At 51.2% G+C, this 20,251-nt stretch overlaps 1 long non-coding RNA gene across 2 annotated transcripts; it reads right to left on the bottom strand.

The window, feature by feature from the left end:
* Positions 1 to 10,557: 10,557 nt before the first annotated feature.
* Positions 10,558 to 16,626, bottom strand: LOC130188168 (uncharacterized). Of its 2 annotated transcripts, none has more exons than XR_008830571.1 (6): positions 16,544 to 16,619; positions 13,223 to 13,255; positions 12,988 to 13,119; positions 12,821 to 12,881; positions 12,501 to 12,648; positions 10,558 to 10,628 (listed from the first exon to the last, which is right to left on the bottom strand). It is a non-coding gene; the product is annotated as an uncharacterized LOC130188168 (long non-coding RNA). The 2 variants fall into 2 exon arrangements; XR_008830572.1 differs by lacking the exon at positions 10,558 to 10,628 and adding an exon at positions 10,649 to 10,670 and having other exon boundaries at positions 16,544 to 16,626.
* Positions 16,627 to 20,251: the final 3,625 nt, after the last annotated feature.

Below are 20,251 nucleotides of genomic sequence, written 5' to 3'. Positions count from 1 at the left end.
ATAACAGTACGAACTCATGACGACCCCAGCCGACACAGATCAGGACTCTTTTCAGGTTGTCCTAGAGAGACAGCGCCAGCTGACGGACAACCACACTCACCAGCTGGGCGGCAGCCATTACCGTGTAGAACCTGCAGGACAGGTCCAACCACTACATGTTTTGATGGAGAGGCTGACTCTGCCAGCAGGCAGCATTGGCAGCCCAGCAAGTGGAGATCATACTCCAGCTGCAGGCGTTGGCGGCGGCATGCACCACCCGCTGGACCATCCGGTGCCTAGGGCAGGGAGTCCACCTCCCATGGATCCTTCCGGTTAGCCCTGGTTTCGACGACCCAGTACCCAGGAGCCCTGCCTTTCCAGCCCACAACCATTCGAGGGTGACTGAGACCTGTGCCACTTTCTTGATGCAGTGCGAGTTGGTCGTCGTTCACCAACCAAGGTTCACCTCGGACGCTCGAGTCGCATATGTGACTAACCTGCTCACGGCCGGGCAGCCCAGTGGGCTGCTGCTTCCTGGTCCATGGCTTCCACTCCTACAGGGACTTCGTGGCCGAGCTCCTTAAGGTGTTCCACCATCCAGCCAGGGGTCAGGACCCCGGTGCCCGGTTGGTCAGCATCCAGCAGGGCAGTGGCCGAGTGGCGGACTACTCGGTGGAGTTCAGATTGGCCGCTGCGGAGAGCGGGTGGAATGACCCAGCTCTTCGGGTTAACTTCCGAAGAGGACTCAGCTTAGCGGTGAGAGACCAGCTAGCTACACGGGAGGAGCCCACCTCCCTCGATGACCTCATCAACCTCGCCATCCGCATCGATGGACGCCTCAGTGAGAGGAGGCGGGAGCAAGTCCTCCGGGGATCCCTTCCTATCCCTCAAGTCCCCAGTACACGGGAGAGGAACCCCACCCCCACTCACTTGTTTTTCCCTAGCCCCTCCCGACCTCCCACCTCGCAGATGGCAACCGAGGAGGAACCCATGCAGCTGGGCCGTGCGCGCCTTAGCCCAGCCGAACGGGAGGCCTGATTCAGGACAGGGTTATGTCTCTTTTGTGGCCAGAGGGGACATCGCGTCAGCGGCTGCCCCATCCGGCCAAAAGATTAGGCTCACCAGGACCCCGGGAGTTCCTAGTGAGCCACCTTTCCTGTTCCGTAGTCCGACACCACCGAACCGGCGGGTTAGCGTTACCCTGGCCTGGGCGGATCAGCGGATTACGGTGGGGGCCCTCCTCGATTCTGGGGCGGAGGATTGTTTCCTGGACTCGGAGTTCGCTGCCCAAGCTCACATTCCGTCTAAGACACTGGAGGAGCCCGTGGAGGCCTTTGCACTTGACAACCGCCCTCTGGCCCGCATCACCCAGTGCACCCATCCCATCTCCCTCACTGTGGCGGGGAACCACTTGGAGACCCACCAGTTCTACCTAATCCAGTCCCCGTTGGTTCCAGTGATTCTGGGGCACCCCTGGCTCGTACTGCATGAGCCACACATTGCCTGGTCCTCTGGAACTATCCTGGAGTGGAGTGCCTCCTGTCATGCCCAGTGTCTCCAGGCAGCGATTAGCCCATCACCCCGGTCGAATTCCAGTGCCCCTCCCCCGGATGTTTCTTCTATCCCTCAGGAGTACCATGACCTAAGAGAGGTTTTTAGCAAGACCCGGGCTCAGTCCCTTCCTCCGCATAGGCCATACGACTGCGCGATCGACCTCCGTGCTGGGGCTCCCCTTCCCAGCAGTCGACTGTACAGCCTGTCCATACCAGAGAAGGCTGCTATGGATGACTACATCTCAGAGTCAGTGGCAGCAGGGCTCATTCGGCCTTCGTCCTCCCCGGTGGCAGCGGGTTTCTTCTTTGTGAAGAAGGACGGGGGTCTCCGACCCTGCATTGACTATCGCCAACTGAACGACATTACTGTCAAGAATAAGTACCCTCTTCCCCTCATGAGTTCCACCCTTGAGCCCCTCACCCAGGCTACTATCTTTACGAAGCTGGATCTCCGGAGCGCCTACCACTTGGTTCGGATCAGGAGAGGGGACGAGTGGAAGACCGCCTTCAAGACACCACGAGGGCACTATGAGTATCGGGTAATGCCGCTCGGCCTTACCAATGCTCCGGGGTATTTCAGGCACTCATGAACGACGTGCTCGCGACATGCTGGATGTCTTCGTGGTTGTGTACCTCGACGACATCTTGGTCTTCTCCAGGAACCTCGAGGAGCATGTCCAGCACGTTCGCCGGGTGCTGAAGCGTCTCCTCCTCAATCGGCTCTTCGTCAAGGCTGAGAAATGTCGATTCCACTCTGCCTCTGTCGACTACCTGGGTTTCATCGTGGAGAAGGGGCAGACTCGCGCCGACCCCCGCAAGATCAAGGCTGTGATGGACTGGCCGACCCCCACATCGCGAAGGGAGTTGCAGAGCTACCTCGGATTCGCAAACTTCTACAGAAGGTTCATCCGAAACTACAGCGTTGTGGCAGAACCTCTCACCAGGCTGACCTCTCCCTCCCAGCCGTTCATCTGGTCCCCAGCTACCGACGCTGCATTTCTGTCCCTTAAGGGGAGGTTCACCAGCACCCCAGTTCTGCTCCACCCCGACCCAAAGAGGCAGTTCATTGTGGAGGTAGACGCCTCAGACACCGGGTTGGGGGCGGTCCTCTCCCAACGGGCGGTGGCGGATAAAAAGGTACACCCCTGTGCGTTCTTCTCTCTACGTTTTCTTCCCGCAGAGGAGAACTACGACATCGGAAATCGGGAGTTGCTGGCAGTGGTAGCTGCTCTGGAGGAGTGGCGCCATTGGCTGGAGGGGGCGGAGCAGCCATTCACCATCTGGACAGACCATAAGAACTTGACATTCATCCGGGCGACCAAGCATCTCAACGGGCGACAGGCTCGTTGGGCTGGCTTCCTCAGTCGATTTGATTTCTCCCTGACCTATCGTCCCGGTTCCCGCAACATTAAGGCGGATGCCCTGTCCCGTCTACACCAAGGGAGGCGGACCACTGAGGAGTCGGTTCCCATCGTCCCCGAGGCCAAGGTGGTTGGCGTGGTGGCCTGGGGCATTGAGACCGTTGTAAGAAAGGCGTTGCGCACCCATCCTGCTCCAAGTGGCGTGCCCCGTGCGGCTGTTCGTCCCGAACCTGTCAGATCCCGGGTGCTTCAGTGGGGCCACACCAGCCAGTTTGCCTGCCATCCCGGGTTCAACGCACCTTCACCTTCCTGGCTCGGCGTTTCTGGTGGCCTACTATGAGGAGAGAGGTGAAGGACTTTGTGCTGGCCTGCCCCATTTGTGCCCGCAGCAAGGCCTCTCACCAGGCACCCGCTGGGCTACTGCAACCCCTTCCTGTTCCTAGCCGCCCCTGGTCCCACGTGGCTTTGGACTTTGTGTCTGGACTACCGTCCTCCCAGGGTAAGACGGTGATACTTACTGTAGTGGATCGGTTCAGTAAGGGGGTGCACTTAGTGGCCCTCCCCAAGCTCCCTTCGGCATCAGAGACGGCGGACCTCCTGATGAGCCAGGTGTTCCGGCTCCATGGTCTTCCCCAGGATGTCGTCTCGGATCGAGGACCCCAGTTCACATCCAAGGTATGGCGAGCATTCTTCAAGGGGTTGGGCGCCTCTGTCAGTCTCTCCTCTGGTTATCACCCACAGACTAATGGGCAGACGGAGAGGATGAACCAGAGCGTGGAGTCGGCACTCCGCTGTGTGGCTGCCAGGAACCCATCCTCCTGGAGTCGGTTCCTTCCCTGGGTCGAGTACTCCATCAACTCCCTGGTCAGCTCTGCCACGGGGTACCAGCCACCGCTGTTTTCTGCACAGCAACCAGAGGTGGCAGTTCCCTCCGTGCAGACCCATCTGGACAGATGTCGTCGCATCTGGGAGGTCACCAGAGCCGCCCTACTCCGAGCGGCGGAACGTGGCCGCCAGGGGGCCAAACGTCGCCGGAACCCAGCTCCGAAATACCACCCAGGGCAGAGTTTGGCTGTCCGCCAAGAATCTTCCCCTCCAGTCGGCCGCCAAGAAGCTGGGTCCCCGTTTCGTGGGCCCTTTTGAGATCACAAGGGTGCTCAGCCCTGCGGCAGTGAAGCTGAGACTTCCGGCTTCCATGCACATACATCCTGTATTCCACGTATCGAGGATTAAGCCCGTCTCCCTCAGTCCCCTGATGCCTCCTGCCCCTGATCCACCTCCACCTACAATCGTAGACGGGCACCCTCAGAGGAGGGTCCGCCGACTGATGGACGTCCGGCGTCGAGGACGAGGGTACGAGTTCCTGGTGGACTGGGAGGGCTATGGCCCGGAGGAACATAGCTGGGTGTCCCGCCAGCTCATCATGGACCCGGAGCTTCTGACCGACTTTTATCAGGCCCATCCCGACAAGCCTGGCAAGTCGCCAGGTGGCTCCCGTAGAGGGGAGGGTATTGTTAGGACTCAGCCAGCCGGGGCCCCACCTCCAGAGCACACCTGAAGCCACTCTGCACGTCGCAGCTGTAGCTCGTTATACAGAGAGTAAATAGAAGGACTGCCAGTAGCTCGCTGCGAGTTCGTTCTTGAAGCTCAGTAGGAGAGCTCAGTCAACCCTGGAGTTTTTTGATGTCAGAGCGTTTTTGGATTATCGTGGAGTAAAATTTTCCAGTGGATTATTTCAAGAGTGAGTTTTTGTTTGCGTGCTTCCCTCTGCCAAATTAAGGAGGCAGTTTTTCTTTTGTTTTCTCTGAACTTTCCGCTCCCTTGAGTATTGAAATAAATTACGGTCGTGCTTTCCCGGCTAAACAGTAACAGTCTGTTGTCGTGCAATTGGGGTCGAAGACAAATCATAACAGTACGAACTCGCCATGACGACCCCAGCCGACACAGATCAGGACTCTTTTCAGGTTGTCCTAGAGAGACAGCGTCAGCTGACGGACAACCACACTCACCAGCTGGAGGCGGCAGCCATTACCGTGTAGAACCTGCAGGGACAGGTCCAACCACTACATGTTTTGATGGAGAGGCTGACTCGTCAGCAGGCAGCATTGGCAGCCCAGCAAGTGGAGATCATACTCCAGCTGCAGGCGTTGACGGCGGCACGCACCACCCAGCCGCTGGACCATCCGGTGCCTAGGGGCGCAGGGAGTCCACCTCCCATGGATCCCTTCCCGGTTAGCCCTGCGGGTTTCGACCCAGTACCCCAGGAGCCCTGCCTTTCCAGCCCACAACCATTCGAGGGTGACTGAGACCTGTGCCACTTTCTTGATGCAGTGCGAGTTGGTCGTCGTTCACCAACCAAGCCGGTTCACCTCGGACGCTGCTCGAGTCGCATATGTGACTAACCTGCTCACCGGCCGGGCAGCCCAGTGGGCTGCTGCTTCCTGGTCCATGGGTGCCAGCTTCCGGCACTCCTACAGGGACTTCGTGGCCGAGCTCCTTAAGGTGTTCCACCATCCAGCCAGGGGTCAGGACCCCGGTGCCCGGTTGGTCAGCATCCAGCAGGGCAGTGGCCGAGTGGCGGACTACTCGGTGGAGTTCAGATTGGCCGCTGCGGAGAGCGGGTGGAATGACCCAGCTCTTCGGGTTAACTTCCGAAGAGGACTCAGCTTAGCGGTGAGAGACCAGCTAGCTACACGGGAGGAGCCCACCTCCCTCGATGACCTCATCAACCTCGCCATCCGCATCGATGGACGCCTCAGTGAGAGGAGGCGGAGCAAGTCCTCCGGGATCCCTTCCTATCCCTCAAGTCCCCAGTACACGGGAGAGGAACCCCACCCCCACTCACTTGTTTTTCCCTAGCCCCTCCCGACCTCCCACCTCGCAGATGGCAACCGAGGAGGAACCCATGCAGCTGGGCCGTGCGCGCCTTAGCCCAGCCGAACGGGAGGCCTGATTCAGGACAGGGTTATGTCTCTTTTGTGGCCAGAGGGGACATCGCGTCAGCGGCTGCCCCATCCGGCCAAAAGATTAGGCTCACCAGGACCCCGGGAGTTCCTAGTGAGCCACCTTTCCTGTTCCCGTAGTCCGACACCACCGAACCGGCGGGTTAGCGTTACCCTGGCCTGGGCGGATCAGCGGATTACGGTGGGGGCCCTCCTCGATTCTGGGGCGGAGGATTGTTTCCTGGACTCGGAGTTCGCTGCCCAAGCTCACATTCCGTCTAAGACACTGGAGGAGCCCGTGGAGGCCTTTGCACTTGACAACCGCCCTCTGGCCCGCATCACCCAGTGCACCCATCCCATCTCCCTCACTGTGGCGGGGAACCACTTGGAGACCCACCAGTTCTACCTAATCCAGTCCCCGTTGGTTCCAGTGATTCTGGGGCACCCCTGGCTCGTACTGCATGAGCCACACATTGCCTGGTCCTCTGGAACTATCCTGGAGTGGAGTGCCTCCTGTCATGCCCAGTGTCTCCAGGCAGCGATTAGCCCATCACCCCGGTCGAATTCCAGTGCCCCTCCCCCGGATGTTTCTTCTATCCCTCAGGAGTACCATGACCTAAGAGAGGTTTTTAGCAAGACCCGGGCTCAGTCCCTTCCTCCGCATAGGCCATACGACTGCGCGATCGACCTCCGTGCTGGGGCTCCCCTTCCCAGCAGTCGACTGTACAGCCTGTCCATACCAGAGAAGGCTGCTATGGATGACTACATCTCAGAGTCAGTGGCAGCAGGGCTCATTCGGCCTTCGTCCTCCCCGGTGGCAGCGGGTTTCTTCTTTGTGAAGAAGGACGGGGGTCTCCGACCCTGCATTGACTATCGCCAACTGAACGACATTACTGTCAAGAATAAGTACCCTCTTCCCCTCATGAGTTCCACCCTTGAGCCCCTCACCCAGGCTACTATCTTTACGAAGCTGGATCTCCGGAGCGCCTACCACTTGGTTCGGATCAGGAGAGGGGACGAGTGGAAGACCGCCTTCAAGACACCACGAGGGCACTATGAGTATCGGGTAATGCCGTTCGGCCTTACCAATGCTCCGGGGGTATTTCAGGCACTCATGAACGACGTGCTCCGCGACATGCTGGATGTCTTCGTGGTTGTGTACCTCGACGACATCTTGGTCTTCTCCAGGAACCTCGAGGAGCATGTCCAGCACGTTCGCCGGGTGCTGAAGCGTCTCCTCCTCAATCGGCTCTTCGTCAAGGCTGAGAAATGTCGATTCCACTCTGCCTCTGTCGACTACCTGGGTTTCATCGTGGAGAAGGGGCAGACTCGCGCCGACCCCCGCAAGATCAAGGCTGTGATGGACTGGCCGACCCCCACATCGCGAAGGGAGTTGCAGAGCTACCTCGGATTCGCAAACTTCTACAGAAGGTTCATCCGAAACTACAGCGTTGTGGCAGAACCTCTCACCAGGCTGACCTCTCCCTCCCAGCCGTTCATCTGGTCCCCAGCTACCGACGCTGCATTTCTGTCCCTTAAGGGGAGGTCACCAGCACCCCAGTTCTGCTCCACCCCGACCCAAAGAGGCAGTTCATTGTGGAGGTAGACGCCTCAGACACCGGGTTGGGGGCGGTCCTCTCCCAACGGGCGGTGGCGGATAAAAAGGTACACCCCTGTGCGTTCTTCTCTCTACGTTTTCTTCCCGCAGAGGAGAACTACGACATCGGAAATCGGGAGTTGCTGGCAGTGGTAGCTGCTCTGGAGGAGTGGCGCCATTGGCTGGAGGGGGCGGAGCAGCCATTCACCATCTGGACAGACCATAAGAACTTGACATTCATCCGGGCGACCAAGCATCTCAACGGGCGACAGGCTCGTTGGGCTGGCTTCCTCAGTCGATTTGATTTCTCCCTGACCTATCGTCCCGGTTCCCGCAACATTAAGGCGGATGCCCTGTCCCGTCTACACCAAGGGAGGCGGACCACTGAGGAGTCGGTTCCCATCGTCCCCGAGGCCAAGGTGGTTGGCGTGGTGGCCTGGGGCATTGAGACCGTTGTAAGAAAGGCGTTGCGCTCCCATCCTGCTCCAAGTGGCGTGCCCCCGTGCCGGCTGTTCGTCCCGGAACCTGTCAGATCCCGGGTGCTTCAGTGGGGCCACACCAGCCAGTTTGCCTGCCATCCCGGGGTTCAACGCACCTTCACCTTCCTGGCTCGGCGTTTCTGGTGGCCTACTATGAGGAGAGAGGTGAAGGACTTTGTGCTGGCCTGCCCCATTTGTGCCCGCAGCAAGGCCTCTCACCAGGCACCCGCTGGGCTACTGCAACCCCTTCCTGTTCCTAGCCGCCCCTGGTCCCACGTGGCTTTGGACTTTGTGTCTGGACTACCGTCCTCCCAGGGTAAGACGGTGATACTGACTGTAGTGGATCGGTTCAGTAAGGGGGTGCACTTAGTGGCCCTCCCCAAGCTCCCTTCGGCATCAGAGACGGACCTCCTGATGAGCCAGGTGTTCCGGCTCCATGGTCTTCCCCAGGATGTCGTCTCGGATCGAGGACCCCAGTTCACATCCAAGGTATGGCGAGCATTCTTCAAGGGGTTGGGCGCCTCTGTCAGTCTCTCCTCTGGTTATCACCCACAGACTAATGGGCAGACGGAGAGGATGAACCAGAGCGTGGAGTCGGCACTCCGCTGTGTGGCTGCCAGGAACCCATCCTCCTGGAGTCGGTTCCTTCCCTGGGTCGAGTACTCCATCAACTCCCTGGTCAGCTCTGCCACGGGGTACCAGCCACCGCTGTTTTCTGCACAGCAACCAGAGGTGGCAGTTCCCTCCGTGCAGACCCATCTGGACAGATGTCGTCGCATCTGGGAGGTCACCAGAGCCGCCCTACTCCGAGCGGAACGTGGCCGCCAGGGGGCCAAACGTCGCCGGAACCCAGCTCCGAAATACCACCCAGGGCAGAGTTTGGCTGTCCGCCAAGAATCTTCCCCTCCAGTCGGCCGCCAAGAAGCTGGGTCCCCGTTTCGTGGGCCCTTTTGAGATCACGAGGGTGCTCAGCCCTGCGGCAGTGAAGCTGAGACTTCCGGCTTCCATGCACATACATCCTGTATTCCACGTATCGAGGATTAAGCCCGTCTCCCTCAGTCCCCTGATGCCTCCTGCCCCTGATCCACCTCCACCTACAATCGTAGACGGGCACCCTCAGTGGAGGGTCCGCCGACTGATGGACGTCCGGCGTCGAGGACGAGGGTACGAGTTCCTGGTGGACTGGGAGGGCTATGGCCCGGAGGAACGTAGCTGGGTGTCCCGCCAGCTCATCATGGACCCGGAGCTTCTGACTGACTTTTATCAGGCCCATCCCGACAAGCCTGGCAAGTCGCCAGGTGGCTCCCGTAGAGGGGAGGGTATTGTTAGGACTCAGCCAGCCGGGGCCCCACCTCCAGAGCACACCTGAAGCCACTCTGCACGTCGCAGCTGTAGCTCGTTATACAGAGAGTAAATAGAAGGACTGCCAGTAGCTCGCTGCGAATTCGTTCTTGAAGCTCAGTGGGAGAGCTCAGTCAACCCTGGAGTTTTTGGATGTCAGAGCGTTTTTGGATTATCGTGGAGTAAACTTTTCCCGTGGATTATTTCAAGAGTGAGTTTTTGTTTTTGTTTGCGTGCTTCCCTCTGCCAAATTAAGGAGGCAGTTTTTCTTTTGTTTTCTCTGAACTTTCCGCTCCCTTGAGTATTGAAATAAATTACGGTCGTGCTTTCCCGGCTAAACAGTAACAGTCTGTTGTCGTGCAATTGGAGTCGAAGACAAATCATAACAGATGTTCTCATCGTTGCTAATATTACCACTATTATCATCATTACCACTACTATTAAGAATAGTATTATGATGATCATCATCATTATTATAATACTTATTAATATTACTATTAATATTATCATTTCTATGATTATTATTAATATTATGTTCATAAGATATTTTAACTGACATTACCCAGTGACCCGCTTTCCAAACAGGGAATATAAACTTGACAGCCTGATAATTTAATAATTTTAATAAATCAATACTAATGAATAACACATTATCCAAAACCATCTCCACTCTATAGGAGAATAAAATAATAAGTATGGTAAGGTCAGTAAGAAGAATAATTAAAGCTGCAAGCAGCGTCGAACGGGTCCTCGCTCACCCGCGCCGGTCGGGGGAGCCGGCGCCGAGGACCCGGGCGCACCAGTCGGACTCGACTCGGGCCGCGACTTGTAACGAGCGCGACAAGTTTGGGGCGGATTCGACAAAGTCCAGTTCAGCCACTAGGTGGCGCTTTAACTACGTGAACATATTCATGCGTCATGTGTCCCTACGTGAAGTATAGACCACGTCATGTAAATTCGATGTAAAAAAAAAAAGTGATGAAAAAAAGCTGCCTTGTCTCCCGGTGTCCAGACCAACACTTATCTTGGTGAGCTATGAGCCAGCTGGTTTACAGGCAGCCGTAGCCGCTCACATTATTTTGGGCAGAAAAATTTGGGGCGGACTGAAGGAAGTCCAGTTGAGCCACTAGGTGGCTCTTTGAGTCTGTGAACATATCCATGCATCATGTGTCCTTATAAACAAAAACTCACGAAATCCGTGATTTAAAAGCCTCGTCCAGCTGTTTACTGACGTTCGTTATGTTAGAGTAGAGAGAGGGAGAGAGAGGAGAGAGAAGAGAGAGAAGAGGCCTGTAGCCTGCGGTCTCCTTCTTCTTCTTGATGCACTCACAGCGGTTTGCATCCATATATTTGGTGCATTACCGCCACCTGTTGGCCTGGAGTATGAAACGCAGGTGGATGCCTGGAGGTGGAAGTGACTAAATGTGACACAGAAATCAATATTGGCGACATCCGGTACAGTTTAGAGCATGGTGCCAAGAGACTTTTCTTTCCATCTACATGTGTTACATATACCTACCCAGCTTTATAAATGTAGGTCAAACGTAGCACCGGGGCTGCCTAATTGAAAATGTGTAGGTGGCGCTATGGAGCCAAATTACCATTTTTGAAGAATAAAAATCCTATCTGGTAACTACATCTTTGATTCTTAATATGTTTGCCAAGGGTATTTTCACAGGGAGCATGTTTAGTCCCTCCAAAGCCCCTTCGTTGTTTGATGCGAAGAATGGGTTGGCACGGCAATAGTGTAACACCGAACGTAAAATGCTTTGTGTTACAAATTTGAAGCCGATCTGATTGACCGACTAAGAGAAGCAAGCCTATCGTGAAAGTGAATAAATTATGGTTATTTTACTTCTCAATAGGTGATCAATAGGTGTTCCTGGAAGAAATGTGCTTGTTTCTTCATGTGAATGTGTTCAGGCCTTGACTGGCATCACACATGATTTTTTGCGTTAGTATTGGATGAGTTTAAGTAATAGTTTTTAACATAAAGAAATCACAGAAAGTAAAAAATTATTGGCAGTAAAAAACCGAAAATTTCCTACCGACGAAAAGTCCGTTTTTTTTCACAGTGTTCATTATTCAAGTCTTGAGATTCTATAAAACTGATTTTTTGCCGATTCTGTTGGCGTTTTGTGGGAGAAATAATGGAAGGGGAAAAAGTGGAAAAGGGCCAAATCAAGCAAAAAACGCCAAAAACGGCCAACTTTGGTGAATTATTGTAGCGCCCCCTACGGTTCAAATTACACGAAATTTGCTGTGAATGTTTCAGGCTCCCTTCTGCACATATCCTGACAGTCTGTTATTTTTTTTTCCAAATAGTGTTTAAGTTATGAGCATTACAAAACAGGACACGCCCCTAAAATGTTCGCTGGGGCATAGATCCTTACCACAATGATATATTTGAAATAAGATGATAGAACTTAGATGATATAGCTTCCATGATCATTATCTCCAATAGGTTTGGTTTGAATTGGACCCCGTATGTCGGAGCAAACGCCTCTGATGTGTTTTTCACCAAAAAAGATATGGCGGAAAATTTAAGTAGGTGGAGCTTAGGGTCCTGAGAGGCTTTTTTGTAGAGCAGGTCCAAGTGGACTTGTGGAAAAAAAATCTAGTCATTTGAACAAACTGGGTGAGGGGCGTCGCCGGTCAAACTTCCAGGTGGCGCTAGAGAGCAATTTTTGAAAGCCGAATTTCGAGGTCCATGTCATCTGGCTATTTTCACCAAGCCTGACAAGCTTGCCAAATTTGGTGAGTTTTGGGATATGATACATACCCCTAATATGCCCCCAATGTTCAAAAATAAAAATCAGAAGAATTAAAGCTGCAAGCAGCGTCGAACGGGTCCTCGCTCACCCGCGCCGGTCGGGGGAGCCGGCGCCGAGGACCCGGGCGCGCCGGTCGGACTCGACTCGGGCCGCAACTTGTAACGAGCGCGACAAGTTTGGGGCGGATTCGACAAAGTCCAGTTCAGCCACTAGATGGCGCTTTAACTACCTGAACATATTCATGCGTCGTGTGTCCCGACGTGAAGTATAGACCACGTCATGTAAATTCGATGTAAAATGCATAAATGCTTGTCGTCTTGAGTTGTGCACTGACGTCTCAATTCAATTCAGTTCATTTGTATAGCCCATTTTCACAATTTACAAATTTGTCTCGGAGTGCTTTACAATCTGGACACCATAGACATCCCTGACCTTTGACCTCACATCGGATCAGGAAAACAGAGGAGTACTCACAATCTGACCCCGACCTCTCAAGGCATCACGTGTATGATTAGTTGGGCATTGATCACACAGTGCATCATCCAACCTCTTGCCGCGCAGACACGTTGTCAACACCAACGGAAGACGATCCCGAAGAGCCCTCCGCACGTGGTGTTGCTACCTCCAAATTGAAAAAAAGAAGAAAGGAGCAAAAGCATCAACTACACAAACAATAACAATGATCCTTTCTAGTGTCACAATTAAGTATGACTGCAAACAGGTCATTGCTGCTCATTCTAACTGTACAACAAACATTTCAAACAAGTCATATTGAATGATTTCAAAAGACTCACCTGGTGTTTAAGCAGATTTATCTTGGAGGAAGCAGGCGTCTGGCCACGTTCCAGTCGGTTTCTATTGCAAGAAAAATAAAGTCACTATTTGGAGGCGTACGTCATTTTAATTTGAGAAAGAACCCACTTTAAGATAAGGCCTCCACCCATCAAATGTCCATGCACACCTTTGTGACTTGTGGAACAGCTGGTTTGGAGTCCTTAGGGCTAAGATGATGGGATGGAACAAGTTTCTCCATTTCAACCAAGCTGCTGAAGCAGACTGGTGTTAGCGGCATGTAACGGTTCTTCAGCGTCATCTGGAAAACAAAATTGCAGAAACAATAATGGTGTCAATTGGTCTCTTCTAAAAGCAAACATTGGTATGATTCATAAACTTCAAAGCACAATAACATAACAAACCTGCGGCTGGACAATCCTCCTTAGTGCCACGTCCTATAAAGAAACAGAATAAACAAGAAAGTTACGGATTTGCTTTAAATAAAATTCAAATATTGTCATAATATTAATATTTATTTTTCGCTAACTTTAAATTGAATTCATTCGAAATCCGCATGGTGATATCTCATGAAAATAATTATGGGCCTAGCTGAGGTCACCAATAACAAGACTGCAGTGTAATTTTTTAAAGAAAGTTACAGATTTGCTTAAAATAAAATTCAAATATTGTCATAATATTAATAATTAATACTGAGCACAAGCATGCTTTAATTCAATCTCAGGCCAGGAGGACGAATTTGTGTTTAATGTTAACTTGGGCTCAATTAAATAGAGTATTTAGTTTCGTCTATGGTGATGTCTAGTATTCATTACGAAAGACACTGAAAAGCATGAGTGAAAATGTTTCTAAAACATGTCCCGTCTGACACGTGAAGACCACCAAGCCAAAACATTGACCGCATTAAGCCATGAGCTTGTAGCTACTTGGCAGCACGCTTAACACATGAACTGGAGATTTCAACCATGCAAACCTTAAGACTGTCCTTCCCAAACTACACCAGCATGTTGATTTCCCTACAAGAGGAGACAACATTTTGGATCTGGTCTACACAACCCACAAAGGAGCGTACAAGGCCTCCCCCCTCCCCCACATAGGTCTCTCTGACCACATCACCGTCATGCTAATGCCAGCATACAGACCCAGAGTGAAAGCCTCCAGACCGGTTCTGAAGCAGGTACGGGTGTGGCCAGAGGGGGCCTCCTGCGCTCTCCAAGACTGCTTTGACTCAACAGACTGGGGAATGTTTAAACAGGCAGCCACATACAACGACCACACAGACATTGGGGAGTACACAGACACTGTTACTTCTTCAGACACTGTTACTTGCTAATGCAAGTGCATTGATGATGTGACCCATGTAAAGACCATCACCACTCGGGCTAACCAGAAGCCGTGGCTAACAGGGGAAGTCCATCGGCTGCTGAGGACTAGAAATAGGGTCTTCAGAGCTGGGGACGAAACGGACCTGAAAACAGCGAGAGCCAACCTGTCCCACGGCATCAGGAAAGCAAAAAATTCCTACACAAAAAAGATAACCCGGCACTTTAAAGAGCAGAGACGCAGCCTGTGGCGGGGCATTCAGACCATCACAGACTATAAACCCACGCAGAACTGCGACAGCAACATCTCTCTGCTAAACAACCTCAACAGCTTCTTTGCCCGGTTTGAAGCACAGAACAGCACTCGTCCACATCGTCCACACAAGACTCCGCCCCCTCCCCATGATCAGGTTCTGTGCCTGTCTGCTGCCAGCGTGAAGAGGACTCTCTCGTCCATCAACACCCACAAGGCAACAGGTCCAGACAACATCCCTGGTCGTGTGCTGAAGGACTGCAGAGGAGGCAGAGGAGCTTAAGGGCGTCTTCACGGATGTCTTTAATACTTCTCTGAGACAAGCTGTTGTTCCATCATGCTTCAAGGTAACCACCATCATACCTGTGCCAAAGAAATCCACTCCGTCCTGCTTCAACGACTATCGTCCAGTGGCACTGACCCCCATAATCATGAAGTGCTTTGAACGACTAGTCATGTCGCATATCAAATCCATTCTCCCCCCCACTCTGGACCCTTTCCAGTTTGCATACCCAAACGGTCCACGGAGAATGCAATCTGCTCTGCTCCCCTCCCATCCCACACCCACATGGACAAATAAGACTGCTATGTAAGAATGCTGTTCATAGACTTTAGCTCAGCATTCAACACAATCATCCCACAACTAATCTGCAAACTTGACCAGCTGGGGCTCAACACCTCGCTGTGTAACTGGCTGCTGGACTTCCTGAGTGAGAGGCCACAAGCAGCAGTACGGGTCGGCAACAACACCTCGAGCAGCATCACACTCAGCACAGGGGCCCTCACTCAGGGCTGTGCTCAGTCCCCTGCTCTTCACCTTGCTGACTCACGACTGCAAAACCAGCTACAGCACCAATCACATGGTCAAGTTTGCAGGCGAACAACATTGATAGGTCTCATCACCAAGGAGACCCTCTACAGGAGGAGGGTCAACCTTCTGACCACGTGGTGCGGAGTCAACAACCTCCTGCTCAACAACAGCAAGACCAAAGAGATCGTTGTTGACTTCGGAAAGGCCACACCCATCACCCACCACTGACCATCAGCAGTGCGGACATTGAGCAGGTCAGCAGCACCAAATTCCTGGGGTGGAAATCAGTGAGGACCTCTCGTGGACAGCCAACACTACATCGCTGGCAAAGAAAGCACAGAGGCGCCTCTACTTCCTCCGGAAACTGAGGAAAGCAGGAGCCCCAGCCATCATGCATGTGCACCTTCTACCGCCCATCCTGACCAACTGCATCACTGTGTGGGCGGAAGCTGCACAGACCACAGCAGGAACGCCTGCAGCGTAGTGAAGGCAGCTGGAAGGATCATGGGTGCCTCACTCCCCTCCATCCTTGCAGGACACAACACCCGCCTCACGACCCCTGCCACCCTCACGGTCTCTTCAGCCTCCTGCCCTCTGGGAGGAGATACCGGGCACCGGGCTCACACCAGCTGTCCAACAGCTTCATCCACCAGGCTGTCAGGAAGCTGAACTCTCCCCATCCTCCCATCCTCCCACTCCGTCCCCTTTCAGACTCACATGTCTGAATGCTGCTAGCACAATTTATGTTGTCTATATGTTCACATGTTTCTTACTATTTTTGCACTTTATGTTGTCTATGCACTCTATGTTGTCTATATGTTTACATGTTTTTTACTATTTTTGCACTTTATGTTGTCTATATGTTGCACAATTCACTTTATGTTGGACAGAAGAGAAACGCAATTTCGATCTTCTGTATGTTTGCACATATGGAAAATTGACAAATAAAACTGACTTTGACTTTGACTTGACTTTGAACGTGTCTCCTCGTAGAACAAGCTCCCACATGACACGACGGCATTCTAAACATCTCCCACCGCAAACACCAAACACATCTCTTCCGAGTATACCGAATTATGTAGCTTTACTAACTAAGCTCAGCCTGTAGCTTAGCGTCAAAGGCGTTAAGCGTCTAGCTTTGTTTGTTAGCTTCGCCTCACTTTTAGCTTGGAACTGAAACCAGTCGCCGCGCCGTGTACCAGCGCCGTATACAGCGGGCCCGTGTCTCAGTGAGCCCGTGTACAGCGTGTCTAACACCATACATACGGGCGTCTGTACCGTGAGTCGACGAGGCCTGGCATTAGCTTTAGGAATCAGTGGGACAAGTTTCAACACTTACCTTAATGCAGAAGTCGTCCAGGCACAAGTGTTTCTCTTTCTCTGCACGCAAGTGTGTGTGTGTGTGTGTGTGTGTGTGTGTGTAAAACGCGACCATCACAGTTCCACGATCTTAAGAAAGTGCCGTGCAGTCTCTTGTTCTTCTTCTTTCAATTTGAATGGCGGATCGCAACCAACTTACCTAGGTGGATACCGCCACCTACTGTCCCGGAGTGTGCAGATTCATTTATTCATGTGAATGTGGAATGGAACACAGGTCTCTGGGTCACAGGATAGATAGATAGATAGATATATACTTTATTAATCCCCAAGGGGAAATTTGTCATGACAGTAGCAGCACCAATAAACCAAACACACAAGAATACAAAACAAAACACAAAATATAAGAAACAGGCATGAAAGATATAGAAGTATACAAAGTAAAATACAAAACAACAAAATATATATGTACATATACAACACCAGTTACTTTTTCTGTCATCAAGTCCCCCCTGCTCATGGCTCTGAGCCCCTCCTATCCCAATAAATAAACAAAAACTCACGAAATCCGTGATTTAAAAGCCTCGTCCAGCTGTTTACTGACATTAGTTATGTTAGAGTAGAGAGAGAGAGGAGAGAGAAGAGAGAGAGAGAGAGAGAAGAGAGAAAAAGAGAGAGAGAGAGAAGAGAGCGAAAAAGAGATAGTTCTTATTCCATTCTAAATAACGGGCTTGTCAAACAAATTTGGGGCGGACTGAAGGAAGTCCAGTTGAGCCACTAGGTGGCGGTCTGAGTCTCCCTCCTATCCCAATAAATAAACAAAAACTCACGAAATCCGTGATTTAAAAGCCTCGTCCAGCTGTTTACTGACATTAGTTATGTTAGAGTAGAGAGAGAGAGGAGAGAGAAGAGAGAGAGAGAGAGAGAAGAGAGAAAAAGAGAGAGAGAGAGAAGAGAGCGAAAAAGAGATAGTTCTTATTCCATTCTAAATAACGGGCTTGTCAAACAAATTTGGGGCGGACTGAAGGAAGTCCAGTTGAGCCACTAGGTGGCGGTCTGAGTCTGTGAACATATCCATGCATCATATGTCTCGAAGTGAAGTGTAGAAAAAACACAGATAACATTATTTTTGCCTTAGTCTGGAATCAAAAACAGGTCTCTGTGTCACTAGGTAAGCACCTATTGCTCTGTACCACTGATTATATGTAATTGCATCCGCTGTAGGGGGTAAGATTATCGTGAAAGTGAATAAATTATGTTTTTTTTACTTCTCAATAGGTGATCAATAGGTGTTCCTGGAAGAATGTGAATGTGTTCAGGCCTTGACTGGCATCACACATGATTTTTTGCGGAAGTATTGGATGAGTTTAAGCAATAGTTTTTAACATAAAGAAATCACAGAAAGTAAAAAAATGTTGGCAGTAAAAAAACGTAAATTTCCTACCGACGAAAAGTCCGTTTTTTTTCACAGTATTCATTATTCAAGTCTTGAGATTCTATAAAACGGATTTTTAGCCGATTCTGTTGGCGTTTTGTCGGAGAAATAATCAAAGGGGAAAAGGTGGAAACTGGCCAAATCAAGCGAAAAACGCAAAAAAACGCCAAAAACGGCCAACTTTGGTGAATTATTATAGCGCCCCCTACAGTTCAAATTGCACAAAATTTGCTGTGAATGTTTCAGGCTCCCTTCTGCACATATCCTGACAGTCTGTTATTTTTTATTCCCAATAGTATTGAAGTTATGAGCATTACAAAACAGGACACGCCCCTAAAATGTTCGTTCGGCCATAGATGCTTACCACAATAATATATTTGAAAAAAGATGATAGATCTTAGATGATATATCTTCCAGGATTATTATCTACAATAGGTTTGGTTTAAATTGGACCCCGTATGTCGGAGCAAACGCCTCTGATGTGTTTTTCACAAAATAAAATATGGCGGAAAATTTAAGGAGGCGGAGCTTAGGGTCCTGAGAGGCTTTTTTGTAGAGCAGTTCCAAGTGGACTTGTGAAGAAAAAAAGCTAGTCATTTGAACAAACTGGGTGAGGGGCGTCGCCGGTCAAACTTCCAGGTGGCGCTAGAGAGCAATTTTTGAAAGCCGAATTTCGAGGTCGGTGTCATCCGTCTATTTTCACCAAGCCTGACAAGCTTGCCAAATTTGGTGAGTTTTGGGATATGATACATACCCCTAATATGCCCCCAATGTTCAAAAATAAAAATCAGAATTAAAGCTGCAAGCAGCGTCGAACGGGTCCTCGCTCACCCGCGCCGGTCGGGGGAGCCGGCGCCGAGGAGCCGGCGCCGAGGACCCGGGCGCGCCGGTCGGACTCGACTCGGGCCGTGACTTGTAACGAGCGCGACAAGTTTGGGGCGGATTCGACAAAGTCCAGTTCAGCCACTAGGTGGCGCTTTAACTACGTGAACATATTCATGCGTCATGTGTCCCTACGTGAAGTATAGACCACGTCATGGTTGAGAGAGAGAGAGAGAGAGAGAGAGAGAGAGAGAGAGAGAGTTCTTATTCCATTCTAAATAACGGGCTTGTCTAGGATTTGCGTGGCCAGACTGAAAAAAAATCATAATGCCTCTCTGGTATTGTTCAGAGGGCCGGGCCAAATGTGGAGGCGGGCCTTAGTTTGAGGACCACTGCTCTTGGCTGTCTATCAATATAGCTCATTTTGAAAATGACGTAAGAGGGCAATACGGATCCGTATCAGACCAGCGAGGAGGGCAGTAGAGAGAGGGAGAGAGAGGAAAGAGGAGAGAGAAGAGAGGAGACAGAGAGAGGAGACAGAGAGAAGAGAGAGAAAGAGAGAGGAGAGAGAGAGAAAAGAGAGAGAGGAGAGAGAAAAAGAGAGAGAGAGTTCTTATTCCATTCTAAATAACGGGCTAGTCAAACAAATTTGGGGCGGACTGAAGGAAGTCCAGTTGAGCCACTAGGTGGCGCTTTAACTACGTGAACATATTCATGCATCACGTGTCCCTACGTGAAGTATAGACCACGTCATGTAAATTCAATGTAAAAAAAAAAAGTGATGAAAAAAAGTTTTATTGTCTTGGAATCTGGTATGTTTCCACAACCGTCACATTAAATACATATTACATATTGTCACATGGTATAAATAAAGAAACATGCAACACATCCATTACCCTCCTCATACAAATAAATATGATTGAAATCAGTTCGTACCAAATAATGCTGGAGTGTCATCCACTACTTACCTGGATGTGTCTGAGGCCCGGGAGTTCTGCTGGATTCACGTCAGACAGCAGAATTCGCAGGAGGGCGTGGAGGACACTGGAACAGTTTGAGTGGTGCCATTACTCAACTATATTTATCGATAAAACCAGAGGAGAGCAACCAACTCGGTAAAATTCAAGCATGTCTTAAAGACATAAAAACATGGATGACCTGCAACTACTTGATGTTAAACTCAGACAAAACCGAAGTAATTTTAATCGGCCCTGAGCACCTCAGAGATCAATTATCTGGTGATGTGGATTCTGTAGACGGCATTGCCCTGGCATCCAACACCACTGTAAAGAATCTTGGCGTTATCTTTGATCGGGACTTGTCCTTTAACTCCCACGTAAAGCAAATCTCAAGGACTGCATTCTTTCATCTACGTAATATTTCAGAAATCAGGCACATCTTGTCTCAAAAGATGCAGAAAATTGGTTCACGTTCGTTACTTGAGACTGGATTACTGCAACTCCTTATTATCAG

The sequence above is a fragment of the Pseudoliparis swirei genome, chromosome 23 (genome assembly GCF_029220125.1).
Source record: "Pseudoliparis swirei isolate HS2019 ecotype Mariana Trench chromosome 23, NWPU_hadal_v1, whole genome shotgun sequence".
NCBI classification, from domain to species: Eukaryota; Metazoa; Chordata; class Actinopteri; order Perciformes; family Liparidae; genus Pseudoliparis; species Pseudoliparis swirei.
This window is presented reverse-complemented; position numbering and strand designations above follow the sequence as displayed.